At 40.0% G+C, this 14,619-nt stretch overlaps 1 pseudogene; it reads right to left on the bottom strand.

Moving 5' to 3' along the window:
* LOC101710159 (coiled-coil domain-containing protein 50 pseudogene) overlaps nucleotides 1-14,255 on the bottom strand; it is a 106,410-nt pseudogene extending 92,155 nt beyond the window's left edge.
* Nucleotides 14,256-14,619: the final 364 nt, after the last annotated feature.

Here is a 14,619-nt window from a genome sequence, read left to right as displayed (position 1 = left end):
CACCCTACATCTCTTCTTTCCCGCCTTCAGGATGCTCCCCAATTCAAGCTCTCTTCATGAAGCCCTGGGCCCAGGTTAAGGGACGCATTCTCATGTTCAGGTTCCAGGGCTCACATGAAATCACAGCTAGTCCTATCTGCTCCACTGTGAACTTGGCAGGGACAGCCTCTCTTCATGTGTTTTGTGCCACTTCCCAGCCTTATGAGACCCAGTCGCCTGCTAAATCCAGGCTCATTTTTTTCCCATGTTGGTAGCACCTCATCCCCACACTGTACCCCTCGCTGCTTCCTCCCCTCACTTCTATACTTACCTTCTGCAGTTTGCAGCAAGAGTGGACTTCTCAAAGGGTAAAGCAGGTCTTGTCACTCCTCTGCTCGGAGGTCTACAGTGGCTTATACTTGAAAGAAAATCAGAAGGCCTAGCAGCGCCTTCAGGGTCCCGCATGACCCAATTCCCTGCTGGCCTCTCCACCACCATCTACCTCGCACCACTCTTCCCTGTGCAAGCTGCATTCCAGGGACACTGGGTTCCTTGCTGTTCCTGTGCCAGGAATGCTCCTGCCTCAGGCCCTTTGCACTGGCTGTTCCAACTTCTTGGAAAACCTTTCCTTCTTCACTCTATCCATCTCACTGCTCTGGTATCACCCAGTCAAAGAAGAGTTCCTTTTTTGGAAGAATGAAACAGCCCCCTTTATCACTCTCTATCCCCTTAAATTGTATGAATAGCACTTATTACTTCCTGATAAACGCATTTATTTATTACTTGCTTTTCTCACCACCATACAGACTCTATGGGAGCAGGGACACCATCTTGAACTCTGCTCTATCTCACTGTTTTTGACGGGGCCTGGCCCCTAGCAGATGCCCAGTTCCCAGTGTGTGCAAATGCAGTGAGTTCACCTCTTCATGAGTGCAGAGCCAATAAGCACACCCAGGAGATGGAGTGAAGAATGGATTGTCGCTTCTATCAACTGGAGAGCACCAGGGATCATCCCCAAAGCAGCGTCTCTCCACACATGCAAAGCAAGGGGCTTTTACTTTAAAGATGTCTGCAAGTGTACAGCTCACAATTTTTTTTAGTGGCCATGGCTTCGGAGTGACTTTGGTTTTCTTCTTTATATAGATTTGTGGGTTTTAAAAAATGTTTACATAAAACTACATTCCCTGAATCATCAGAGGAGGAAATCCACCTTCATTATGAAATTGAGAACAAAATCTTCTCACTCCACCATGCTTCCCATCTTGGTACTGTGGCAGAGAGGATTTTGAGTGGGTTAGCCAGGCGGGGTGGGCAAGAAAGGAGAGCAGATAGCAACTGTGAGAACAGAATCGAAGGAGGAATAAGCTGTAGACTGTTGCCCTTGCTCAGAACAAGTTGCTAAGAGGGGAACTGAGCCCGTTTCCATCCCTCAGAGTGGCCTGCAGGGTCAGACGTGAGCGTGTGCCTGGAGCCAATAGCGTGTGCAGTGCTTAAGAGCACAGCTCTGGAGCACGTAGCTGGAGCTCTTATCCTAGACCCTCACTGGCCTTATGCTTTTTGAACCTGTTTTGTCATCCTTAAAACAGAGAGAATAACTTGGACCTGGCAAATGTACCGTGAGGACTCAAGGAACAAATGGACTTCCCTTATTTGCCTTGTGTCTTGCTTTACACTGAGCCCCTTTGCCTTGCACATTAGGATGGAGAATGAAGAAGGAGGAGGCAAAGTCTTTTCAAACTCTGACCACACTTTCCCAGGCCTTGTTTCTAAGCCGTGGAAGGGTGGGAAGAAGGGTCAAGGAAAGTAGAGATGAATCATCACCAGTTGTCTTTGTACTGCTAGAACAAGTGTGGGAGGATAGCCATGCCCCCATCTGCCCACTGCCACTCAGACAGCCGCTGTGCAATAGGAAGCACTTGGCTGCCTGGTAGAGAGTGGAAAATAATAAAGATAGCAAGGCCAACATGAGCCAGCTGGGCAGTGGTAGCAGAGAGCAACGATGAAGAATCTTAATGTTTTGCACAGCCTTGTACGCATCTAACAGGCAGAGACACCCAGGGTAACTGGGGTGTTCCCCTGCTCCCCACCGAATTCCATCCCTTCTAGAACTGCTCATTGAGATTCAGTAGATCTTATAATTGGGAATGTTGTTAACCCCAAAACACAAAGTGTGCAGGAGCAAGAGGATTGCTATGTTCCCCTTCTGTGGTATTCAGTGGTTTGAGTCAAGATAAAGCAGTTATCAGAATGAGAATAAGAATTTCCCACCCTTCCATAGCAGAATATTGATCCCTGCAGTGTGCTGGGCTCCAGGGATGCAGTGATAAACACACTGCCCATGTTCTTCTCCCCGGAAAAAGAAGGGTGGAGCCAGGCACGCCCAAGGCAATTAGTGTGCCCTCTGGCGAAGTTGTCCCCTAAGAGGCACACAGAAGGCACCCATCAAGTTGTGAAGGTGTAGGTTGGTTTCTAAAGAATGACAAAGACCTTGAAGTAGATGGCCAGCAAATGACAGCTGGACTGGGGCAATCTAAATGTGTCTAGATGTCAGGATGGACAAAATTGATGCAAGGGACCAATCCTATTGGGTGTCCTCTTTGAATATTCCAGTACATTTAATATTTCAATTTTATTGTTTAGATCTTTGATCCATTTTGATTTTAATTTGGTATATGGTGGGAGATAAGGGTCCAGTTTCAACAGATAACCAGTTTTCCCAGCACCACTTATTGAACAGACTATCTTTCCTCCAAAATATGCTTTTAGGCCCTTTGTCAAATATCAAATAGCTGAATGGGTCTGGGCCTATTTCTGTATCCTCTATTCTGTTCCACTGATCCAAGTATTTCTTTTTGTTCCAGTACAGTGCTATTTTTATTACTATTGCTTTATAGTATAGCTTGAAGTCAGGTATTGTAAGGCCTCCTGCTTTGCTTTTTTTTTTAACATTTTATTTCATTGGTATATTTTAGGTATACAATATAATGACATTCACCATTAAAAATTTGCATATTTGCATAATCTCTCTTGGTTCTTATTTTTCCCCCTTTCCCTGCACTCCCTTCAACCCCTCCATCCCTCCCCATTTACAAAGACTTTGTTTCCATTTTTTACTTTTCTCATATTAATTCCATTCCCTTCTTTCTTTCCCCTCCCCCTCCCACTTCCCCTTCCCCTTTGTCCCTTTTCTTCCTATTTCACATTATCTATTATACCTTTTAGTCCTTATTTACACTTTCAGTTTCTCACACTAGAGAAACTATTCGGTATTTACACATCCGTGTCCTATTTATTTCACTTAAGAGTATTGCCTCAATGTGCATCCATTTAGGTATAAACATCTCTAATTTCTCATTTTTCATGTCTGAGTAGTACTCCATTTTACAAAAAAACACATTTTCTTTATCCAGTCTCCACTTGATGGGGAATTGGGCTGCTTCCAAGTTTTAGCTATTACTAATTGTGCTGCTATAAACATGGGTGCACATATATGACTATGGTATGAGTCTTTTAATTCTTTGGGGAAGATAACCAGCAGGGGAAGAGCTGGGTCAAAAGGGACTTCCAGTCCTAGTTCTTTGAGGTATCTCCATACTGATTTCCACAGGGCTTGCACCAGTCTACACTCCCACCAGCAGTGGAGCAGGGTTCTTCTTTCCCCACAGCCCCGCCAGCATTTGTTATTGGTTGATGTCATGATAGCAGCCATTCTTTCTGGAGTGAGGTGGAATCTCAGCGTTGTTTTCATTTGCATCTTTCAAATGATCAGTGATGTTGAACATTTTTTTATATATTTGTTTGCCATTTCTACTTCTTTGTGTGAGAAATGTCTGTTCATTTCAGATGCCCATTTTCGGATTGGGTCTTTAAATTTGGGAGTCCTGATTTTTTGAAGTTCTTTATAGATTTGAGATAGTAGACCTTTGTCTGAGGAACAGCAGGTGAAAATTTTTTCCCACATTGTGGGTTATCTCTTCACACTGCTGTTGTTTTCTCTTCCTGTGCAGAAATTTTTAGTAAGAAGAGATCCCACTTGTTGAAGGTTTGTGCTAGTTCACAGGCGACTGAGGTTTTGTTGATAAAGTCTTTTCCTACACCAACATCTTCAAAAGTTCTACCTAACCTCTGTTCTGTTTCTGTTTTAATATTTAGATCTTTAATTCATTTTGATTTTAGTTTAGTGCCTGGTCACAGACATAGGTCTAGTTTTAATCTTTGGCAAGTTGAAACCGAATTTTTGCAGCACCATTTATTAAAGAAGCTATCTTTCTTCCAGTGAGGGTGTTTGGATCCTTTGTCAAAGATGAGGTGGCTGAGTGTGTCTGGAGTTGTTTCTGCATCTTCTAATGTCTTCCACTGGTCCTCAGGTCTGTTTCTTTGCCAGTACAATGCTGTTTTCATCACAGTAGATTTTGTAGTATACTTTCAAGTTGGGGGTTGTGATACCCCCTGCCATATCTCTGTTACCTAGAATTGCTTTTGCTATTCTAGGTCACTTCCTGTTCCAAATGAATTTTTGGATTGTTTTCTCAAAGTCCTTGAAGTATGCTTCTGGGATTTCAATTGGGATTGCATTGAATCTATATAGCAGTTTTGGAAGTATGACCATTTTCACTATATTAATCCTTCCTACCCAGGAGCAGGGGATGTCTGTCCATTTTCTGATATCGACTTCAATCTCTCTTTTCAGAGTGCTATAGTTTTCAGAGAAGAGGTTTTTGATTTCTTTTGTTAGGTTGATTCCTAGGTATTTCATTTTTTGGATGCTATTGTGACAGGAATTTTTTTGCCCTATTTCTGTCTCAGTGAGTCTGTTGTTCTGGTAGAGGAAAGTTATTGATTTTTTTGTGTTGAGCTTGTATCCAGCTGTGCTACTGAATTTGGTTAAGTCTAGAAGACTTTTCGTGGAGTTCTTGGGGTCTTCTATGTAGAGTATCATGTCATCTGCAAATAATGACAATTTGACTTCTTCATTTCCTATCTTTATTCCTTTTATTTCTTTCTCTTGTCTAATTGCTGTGGCTAATGTTTCCTAAACTATATTGAAGAGAAGTGGTGATAGTGGACATCCTTGTCTTGTTCCTGATTTCAGTGTGAAGAATTTCAGTTTTTGACCATTTAGTATGATATTGGCTGTTGGTTTTTCATAGATGGCTTTTATCAGATTGAGGTAGAGACCATCGATTCCAATTTTTTGTAGGGTTTTTATCATAAATGCATGTTGGATTTTGTCAAATGCTTTTTCTGCATCTATTGAGATGATCATGTGATATTTGTCCTTTGCTCTATTGATGTAGTGTATTACATTGATTGATTTGTGTATGTTGAACCATCCCTGCATCCCCGGGATGAATCCCACTTGCTCAGTGTTCATTAGTGAGATTGGCCTATAGTTCTCTTTTACAATTGGGTCTTTCTCTGCTTTGGGGATCAAGGTGATGCTTGCTTCCAGGAATGAATTTGGGAGTATTGCTTCCCTTTCAATTTCACTGAAGAGTTTAAACAGTAGTGCCAGAAGTTCCTCTCTAAATGTCTTGTAGAATTCAGCAGTGAAGCCATCAGGACCTGGGCTTTTCTTAGTTGGTAAGTTTTTAATTAGGTTTTCAATTTCATTGATTGATGTTGGGTTGTTTAGAATTTTTAAGTTTTATTCATTTAACTTTGGTAATTCATACATGTCTAGGAATCTGTCCATTTCTTCTGTGTTGTTCATCTTATTGGCGTATAGGTTCTCCAACCTAGGTATTGATGATCCTATGGATTTCTGCTGGGTCCATTGTAATTTCATCCTTTTCATTCCTTATTGCATGGATTTGGGCCTTTTCTTTCCATTTTCTGATATGGTTTTCTAAGGGTTTGTCAATTTTGTTTATTCATTCGAAGAACCAAGTCTTGGCTTCATTGATTTTTTTGTATTGCTTCCTTAGTCTCCATTGCATTGATTTATAGCCTGATCTTTATAACTTCCTCCTTTCTATGGGCATTTGGTTTGTCTTGCTCATCTTTTTCTAGAAGCTTGAGGTTCAGCATAATGTTGTTTAATTGGGTTGGCTCTGTTTTCTTAATATGAGTATTCACTGCTATGAATTTCCCTCATAAGACTGCTTTCATTGTTTCCCATAGATTCCGATATGTTGTATTGTCATTGTCATTGAATTGAAGGAACTGTCTGATTTCTTCTTTAATTTCCTCTGTGACCCATTGGTTATTCAGAATTGTGTTGTTCAATTTCCATGTGTTTATGAAGTTTTTTGAGTTTCTTTTGCTATGGATCTCCAATTTCATCGCACTATGTCTGATAATATACAGGGGATAACTTCAATTCCTTTGCACCTAAACATGTTCTGTGTGTGAGTATGTGGTCTATTTTGGAGAATGACCCATGTGCAGCTGAAAAGAATGTGTGTTTTGATTTTGTGGGGTGGAACACTCTGTAAACATCTGTTAAGTTCATTTGTTCAAGAGTTTGATTGAATTCTAGTATTTCATTTCTTATTTTTTGTCTAGTAGATCCATCTATTTGTGCCAATGAGGTATTGAGGTCCCCCACTATTATCGTATTAGTGCTTATATGATTTTTCATGTCTGTATTTATTTTATATAGTTGGGTGCACTATTGTTTGATGCATAGATATTTATGATTGTCATCTCTTCCTCTTGAATTCTTCCCTTTACAAAGATGTAGTGTCCTTGTTTGTCTCTCTTAATAAGTGTGGGTTTGAAATCCACTTGATCTTCAAAGAGGATAGCTACTCCTGCTTTTTTTCAGGTTCCTGTTGCATGGAGTATTGTTTTCCACTCTTTAACATTCAGCCTATGAGTTTCTTTTTGAATTGTGTTTCTTGTATGCAGCATATTGTTGGCTCTTGCTTCTTGACCCATTCTGCCAGTCTATTTCTTTTGACTGGTGTGTTGACACCATTAATATTGATGGTTATAACTGATACATATTGACTCATCATTCTCATGACTTTTTCTGTTTGTTGCATTCTCCCCCTTTGCATTTAATTTCTTGTGGCACCCGACAGATTCATTCTGTTGTTTTTCCTGGGGTTGTGATCCTCACTGTCTTTTCCTAGGGTATTGTTTAAAAGTTTTTGGAGGGCTGGTTTGGTATTCATGAAGTCCCTAAGGTGCTCTTTGTCATGAAAGTATCTTATTTCTCCATCAATTTTGAAAGATAGTTTTGCAGGGTACATCAATCTGGGTTGCAGCCTGTTTTCCTTTAGGGCTTGGAATACATCACTCCAAGCTCTTCTTGCCTTGAGGGTTTGTGTTGAGAAGTCTGCTGTGATTCTGATGGGCTTTCCTTTGTATGTGATTTGATTCTTTTCTCTAACTGCTTGGAGAACTTTGTTCTTCTGTTGGGTTTCTGGAATATTAACAATTGCATGCCTATGTGTAGATTTTTTTTTTGATCAAGGCTAGTTGGTGTCCTATATGCCTCACTTATCTGTATGTCAAGTTCTTTTCCCCTGCTGGGCAAGTTTTCTGCCATTACTTCTGTGAACAGTTTTTTTATGTCATCTGCACTCTTTCCTGTTTCTTCTTTGACCCTAATCAATCTTATGTTATTCTTCTTTGCATCGTCTAGCAGCTGCTGGATTGATTTCTCTTGTTCCCTTACAATTTTAAAGCAATTTTTCTTTTCCTGGTCACTAATTGCAGTATATATCAGAAATTCTATCCTCACATTGGCTCATTCTGCTACATGGACTTTCAATGGAGTTTTTAATCTCCTGGAAATCTGTTTGCTTCTGTTTTATGGATTCTATTTGTTTCCTATGCTGGGATTCCATAATTTTCCTCAGCTCCTCTCTAGATCTATTAATCATGTCTTGCATTATGAGCACAATCTCTGCTGTTATCTGAAAAATTATTTCTGATTTCATTTTTTCCATATCCTCTTTTATCGCCAGTTCAGGGAGTCCAGGTTATTGAGCATCAGAGTATTCCATCTCCTTTCCCTTTGGGGTTACTGTAGGTGATCTGGAATACTGGTTTGGAGACTTATTTATGTGTCTTCTCATTTCGACGGGGGGGTGGTGGTGGTTGTGCTGCTGGTCTCCCCGCAGCTCACCTCCTCTGTGCTGTGAGCAGTGCTATGGCGGCCCAGCAGCCTCCTTCTCTGTGCTGGGAGTGGTGGTACGAAGGTCCAGAAGCCTCCTCTGTGCTGGGATTCCAAACCCCAGGGAGTCAGGAAACAGAGAAGAAGGGAGGAGCCAAGGCCCTTTGCTCTTGTTTCCCATAATCGCTTTTGTAGTCAGAGTCTCTCCAGGTCTGTATGAATTTTAGGACTGTTTCCTGAAAGTATGCTGTTGGTATTTTGATTGGGACTGCATTGAGTTTGTGTACCAATTTTGGGAATATGGCCATGTTGACTATACTGCCTATCAAAGAGCAGGTGACATCTTTCCATTTTCTGATAGCCCTTTCTGTCTCCTTTTTTAGAGTACTGTAGTTTCTTTGTAGAGATCTTTCACTACATTGCTTGGGTTAATTCCTAAGTGCTTCATTTTTCTTGAAGCTACTGTCCACATTATTTTTTTCATAATTTCCTTCTCATCAAATTCATTATTGGTGTGCACAAATGTTAATGTTGATACTGTATCCTGCTACTTTGCTGAAGTTGCTTAATTCTAAGAGGTTTTTTTTTTTTCATTAAGTTTATTGGTACCTTTTAGATATACAATACAGATACATTCATCATTGTGAACTTGTATTTTTACATGATTATCTTGGTACTTATTTTTTCCCCATTCCCCTGCCCTCCCTTCAACCCCTCCACCCCTCCCTATTTTCAGAGACTTTGTTTTCATTTTTTCCTTTTCTCATATTTTTTCCTTTCCCTTCTTTCCTTTCCCCTACCCCTCCCACTTCGCCTACCCCTTTAGACCTTTTCTTCCTATTTACATTAAGAAGTTTTCTTTTGTGTGTGTGGAGTTCTTTGCGTCTTCTATGTAGAGTATCATATCATCTGAAAATAATGATAATTTGAGTTATTCCTTTCCTATATGTATCCCTTTTATTTTTTTCCTCTTGCCTGATTGGTCTTGCTAATATTTCAAGTACTATGTTGAATAGAAGTGGTGATAGTGGACATCCTTATCTTGTTCCTGATTTTAGGGTGAATGCATTTTGTTTTTCCCCATTTAGCATGATGCTAGCTGTTTATTTGTCATAAATAGCTTTTATCATATTCAGGTATGTCCCTTCTATACCTGTTTTCTTCAGGATTTTTATCATGAAGCGGTATTGGATTTTTTCGAAGGCCTTTTCTGCGTCTATTGATATGATCACATGGTTTTTGAGCTTGCTCCTGTTTATGTGATGTATTATATTTATTGACTTACTTATGTTAAACTGTCCTTGCATCTCTGGGATGAAACCTCCTTGATCTTGATATATAAGCTTTTTGATGATGTGCTGCATTCTATTTGCTAATATATTGTTGAAGATTTTTGCATCTGTGTGCATTAAGGACATTGGCCTATAGTTTTCTTTTTTGTTTGATTTTTGTCCAGTTTGGGGATCAGGGTGATACTGACTTCCATAAATGAGTTTGGGAGCATTTCATCTGTTTCAATGTCTTTGAAGATTTGGGGGAGTATTAGTGATATAATATCCTTCAAAGTTTTGTAGACTTCAGCACCAAATCCATCAAGTCCGGGGCTTTTTTAGTTGGTAGAGTTTTTAATACTATGTCAACTTCATTGCCTGTAATTGAGTTGTCAAAATTATTTATGTTTTGTTGGGTTAGTTTTGGTAATGTGTATGTGTCTAGGAATCTGTCCATTTCTTTAAAATTTTTTTTTCCTTCAAAATTTTTAATTTGTTGGAATGTAATTTTTCAAAGTAGTTACTATCTTCTGGACTTTGACAGTGTCGGTTGTGGTTTCACCATTTTCATTTCTAATTGGGTTGATGTGAGTTTTTTCTCTCTTTTTCTTGATTAGTCTGGCTAGGCGCTTATTTATTTTATTTATTCTTTCAAAGAACCAGCTCTTTGATTCATTTTTTGCTGGGTTTTTTTCCTCAATTTTATTGATTTCCACTTTCATTTTTATAATTTCCCTCCTTAATTTCAGTTTGGGGCTGGTTTGTTGTTGTTTCTCAAGTATCTTATGATTTCTCATGATGCTATTTATTTGGGCTTGCTCTGTTTCCCTAATGTGAGGATTGATTGTGATAAATTTTGCTCTTAGAACTTCTTTCATAGTGTCCCAGAGGTTTTGGTGAATTGTACAGTCATTGTCATAAACTTCCAGATATTTTGAAATTTCTTCTGTGTTCCAGTGGTGGTTTAGGGTTATGTTGATGATTTTTCAGGAGCTATTGGCTTTTCCAAAATTTCTTCTGTCATTGATTTGTATTTGTATTGCACAGTGGTCTAACAGTATCATAGGGGTAATTTCAATTCTTTTATATTTACCTAAGCAGGCTTTGTGGACTAGTATGTGATCTATTTTGGAAAAGTACCCTGTGCTGCTGAAAAAAATGCATACTTTTTGTAGAAAGGTGGAATACTGTGTAAATACATATTAAGTCTATACATTCAAGGGTGTGGGTCAACTCTCATACTTCCTTATTGATTTTTTGTTTAGTTGACCCATCTCTTTGAAAAAGTTAAATGTTAAAATCCCCTACTATGATTGTGTTAGTGTTTATTTCATATTTTCAGTTCAGCCAATTTTGTTTTATGAAGATAGATGCTCCAGTATTTTGTACATATGTATTTGTCAAAGTTATATTTTTCTTGTTGGATTGTTCTCTTAACTAGTATGTAATGGGAGAGAGAGGAGAGAGAGAGAGAGAGGGAGAGAGACAGGCAGAAAGACTGGGGATGTAGCTCAGTGCTCCCTGAGTTCAATCTCCAGTACCTCCCCAAATTTTTTTCTACATAGAATACAGTCTTTCTTGAGGAAAAGGACTTAATTCTAGCCAAGGAAACATTAACTGGTGATGAGAATATGGCAGAAGCCTGCGAAGGTCACAGCCACATTACCCTGAAACTCAATATAAGAAAGGAACTAAGCGCTCAGTCATGTTCTTGGGAGGTCCTCTCTTACTTGCAAAGGAATATGTATTCATATATACACACTGCCTGAAGCAACGAAACTAATAAGTGGTGGATACAGAGATTTTAAAAGCCCAAGATTTGTGAAAGTTACTGAAAAAGAACTGGGGCGAAAGAGAAGGAGAGAGATGGGTTGGTTTTCTAAATAAGGATATAGGAATCTTTAAAATAGGAAAGGCTTAAAAATAGATGTTTTTCAGGGAAATGTTGAGATACAAGAAAGAGGAGGAATACTGTCGTAGAGCAGAGAAGGGACACTGGCTACAAGGGAAAAAAGTAGCCTTCAAGAGTAATAAGACACATTTCTCCTGTGAGACAGGAAGGAATGAATGGAGTTGTTGGGCATGAACGTCTGTGTGGTGGTAGAGGGGAGGTCAGGGAGTTGGAGAAGTTTTACCTGATTGTTGCAGTTTTTTGTAAGGTAGAAAGTGAATTAATCTTCTGAGAATGAGGGTGAAAATAATGGGGTAGTGGTCTTAAGGAAAATGCTGACAAGTTGAAGAATCTTTTGTGGGAAATGGGAGTGGACTTTGAGGGATGCATAGAAGAGTTGCTGGGCAATATTGAGAACCCACCTGAAGTTGGAGAACATGAATTTCTAGCAGTTCCAACTGGCACTTGGTTAATGATTTTCTCTAGGAGTGTAAATGTACAGAGCAAAGAGTTAGATTCATACAAAAGCAGGTTGGGCCAAGCAGATTTGATGCATGAGCTTGGGAACTGAAGGTTTAAGTAAGAGGGTGGTCAGGGACTGAATTGGTAAGGGGGAAAAGGTAAGACAGACTGTGGGGGAAATGGAAGGGCAAATGACACTAAGGGTTTTCATGAGTCTAAACGTGCTAGCAATAATGAAATGAGAAAGTTGAAATGAAAAGAAATTGTGATCAGAGAATAGATCATGGAGCTTCAAACTCATGAGTTAGATTAGTTCTCCAAGATGATAAGGTCCAGGGTATGACCGTGAGTGTATGGCTCAAGTTGGGGGAAGAGAGGTCACTATAGATGTTTTGGGGGGAATAAGATGGGAGAGTATTGGGTGGATGGTCACAATGGCAACTGACTACCCCTAGCACAAGGGCCAAGTGTCTATCTGCTATTCACACTCCGACCATTTATTATATGCAGTTGTTCTGCAATGTGGTAGGTAAAGTGGAGGGAGGAGAATAAAGAGTGTTTGTATGAGGTGTGTAAAACACTAAGGGAAGGTTTGAAAGGGGAGTTTGTGACAGATGGGAAGTTTGATGTGGAGTGTGATTCTACTGGAGTACTTTTAGTTGAGTTGAAGGGTTAGTACTGAGAATTTTCAGACATATGTGTGGCAGGGGTGAGAGATGGGAGGAAAGAGGAGTTTACTTTGTAATTGAGGAAAGCTATGTAATTGTCAGAAGGTACTGGTAGATAGCGAGGCCAATAGGCTAGGAAAGATGTGGAATAGCCAAAGGCATAGGATGGAGAAGTTTGAGGGCAAGTGCTGGGGAAGATAAGACTGACTGTGGTTCAGCCAAGTGTGGGAAATTAAAAACTTGGGAGGAGGGGTTTAGATATTTAGAAAAGAAAAAAGAAATACGGTAACAGCATTGCTTCAGGGGGTTTAGGTGAAAAAACTAGATAGGAAGCTGAGACAAGGGAGAGAACCCAGACAGTAAATCAGAGGCAATGGAAGGAAAAATTACCCAAAAGTAAAAACCTAATAAACATAAAAACCATAAATGAACATAACGTAACCCACATTATTAAACAAATCAAGAAACAAAAAGTCAAAATGATAAGATACCCGATGGAAACACAGATCCAATATTCCAATGAGATGGCATATATGTGATTCACGTGTAGCTTCTTTCTCAGAGTCTGAGTGCTCACACCCCAATATCTCCTCTGATCCCTCCACTGCATTACCGAAGCTAACTCACACTCAGTGCTTCTCTCCACCAGGTTGCAGTCATTTTTGCAGGAGTCTGATCCAGTCTGAGTTCTTGTGTCAGGAATTCTCACTGTCCCTCTTACTTAGTGTGATGGTGGAACTGACAGACAGATTCACTGGGACAAAATTGTCCACTGAGTCAAAAGTATTCCTATGCAATCAAATCAGCTAGAGTAGTAACAAGCTAATCAGTACAGTGGTTTCTATCAAGGCAGGTTGAGAAATAACATATCATGAGACCAAATTTTGTATCTCCCTTTAAGCCTAGAGGAGAAATCTACAGTTATAGTGTAAGCATCATAACATCCCAAGTATTGATCCACAGTTAATATGCACTAAATGTGATAGCTATGTCTCCTCTAAGGCAAAAAGAAGCATTTAACAGTAATTTTATGCAATCAATTGTCTAAAGCCTATGGGGTTAGGGACTATGTAATGCTAGAGAGGGGGTAAGCAAAGAAAAAAAAATTTAAGTCTTCTGTTATGTGGTATGGAAAGGAGAAAATAGGAGGGAGGCAAAGGATCCTAGTGATGGTAAAGGTATGTTATATATTTAGATAGGAATAACAGGGAGAACTGAGTACAAAATCAATAGTGAGAAATGTGGCCAAGAAAAGACTCTATGACTAATAGAGATATTAGAGAAAAAGTTAAAGGGAGATAAATGATAAAGGGTGCTAAGAAACAAAAGAAAAAGAAAGGATAAGAAACAGGAGAAAGAAGTCAGGCAAAAAAAGATTTGGATAAAAGTAGAAGGAATAAAAAGGAAAGAGGGAGAATTTCCCTCCCCTCTGTAAGCTAAATTGGAAGAAAAGGCAAGAGGAGAGAAGCACGCACACACACACACACACACACACACACACACACTCATAAAGGACAAAGGGAAAATAATGGACTAAAAGTTGGGAGGGATGAACAGGAAGAAAACAGCAAAAAAAAAAAAGTTTTCTTTCGTGCTGTTCATGTGACACTTTTTCCCAGCCTAAGATTCAGGAGTAAAGCTCAAGCCAAGATGTGTCTCTGCTCACACTGGAAGTCTCATGTGGCAGGCCACCCCCAGAATGGTGCAGCAGGCAGACATCCACACACAGTGGGGAAAAGACGCCAATGGGAACTTCCAATCCCATGTAACTCAGGCTGAACTTAGCTTCCAACCACAGGAGCCAGGTCCATGTTCACCAGCTCCAACCCCTCAGCAGGATTCCCTCCAACCTGCTCTCCAACCACCAGCTGTCTCTCGTGCCTGTCCTTCCCTCGTCCATTCTGGGAACTTGACATTGTGGAGCATGGCTTGGAGCCACGGGGCTGCTCTGAGACCCAGGTTTGAACACTGAGCCCTTGCCTACAATGGCGTCTCCACAGCTCTCCTTCCACAGTTGTGGCAGTGGGTGATGAACCAAGGACACTCACCAACTGTTGACTGTGGGAGGCCACTATGGAGGCAATATCCTGCATTTTCCTTGCAGATTCCAATGTGATTGCCTGTGAGTGAAAACTTTTTAATTTCACTTTATTTCCTGGATGATGGCTGGCCAGCCTCTCTCAGCCATGCAAGGTTTGCAGAGGTTCCCATCTCTCCTCTGCAAGGTGTTCTGTTTCTTCTGTATTATTTAATACATATTTTCCCTCTTTGTGTCAGTCC

The sequence above is a fragment of the Heterocephalus glaber genome, unplaced genomic scaffold, assembly GCF_053883595.1.
Source record: "Heterocephalus glaber isolate CG9 unplaced genomic scaffold, H.glaber_assembly_v1.0 deba00001764, whole genome shotgun sequence".
Classification (NCBI taxonomy): domain Eukaryota; kingdom Metazoa; phylum Chordata; class Mammalia; order Rodentia; family Bathyergidae; genus Heterocephalus; species Heterocephalus glaber.
This window is presented reverse-complemented; position numbering and strand designations above follow the sequence as displayed.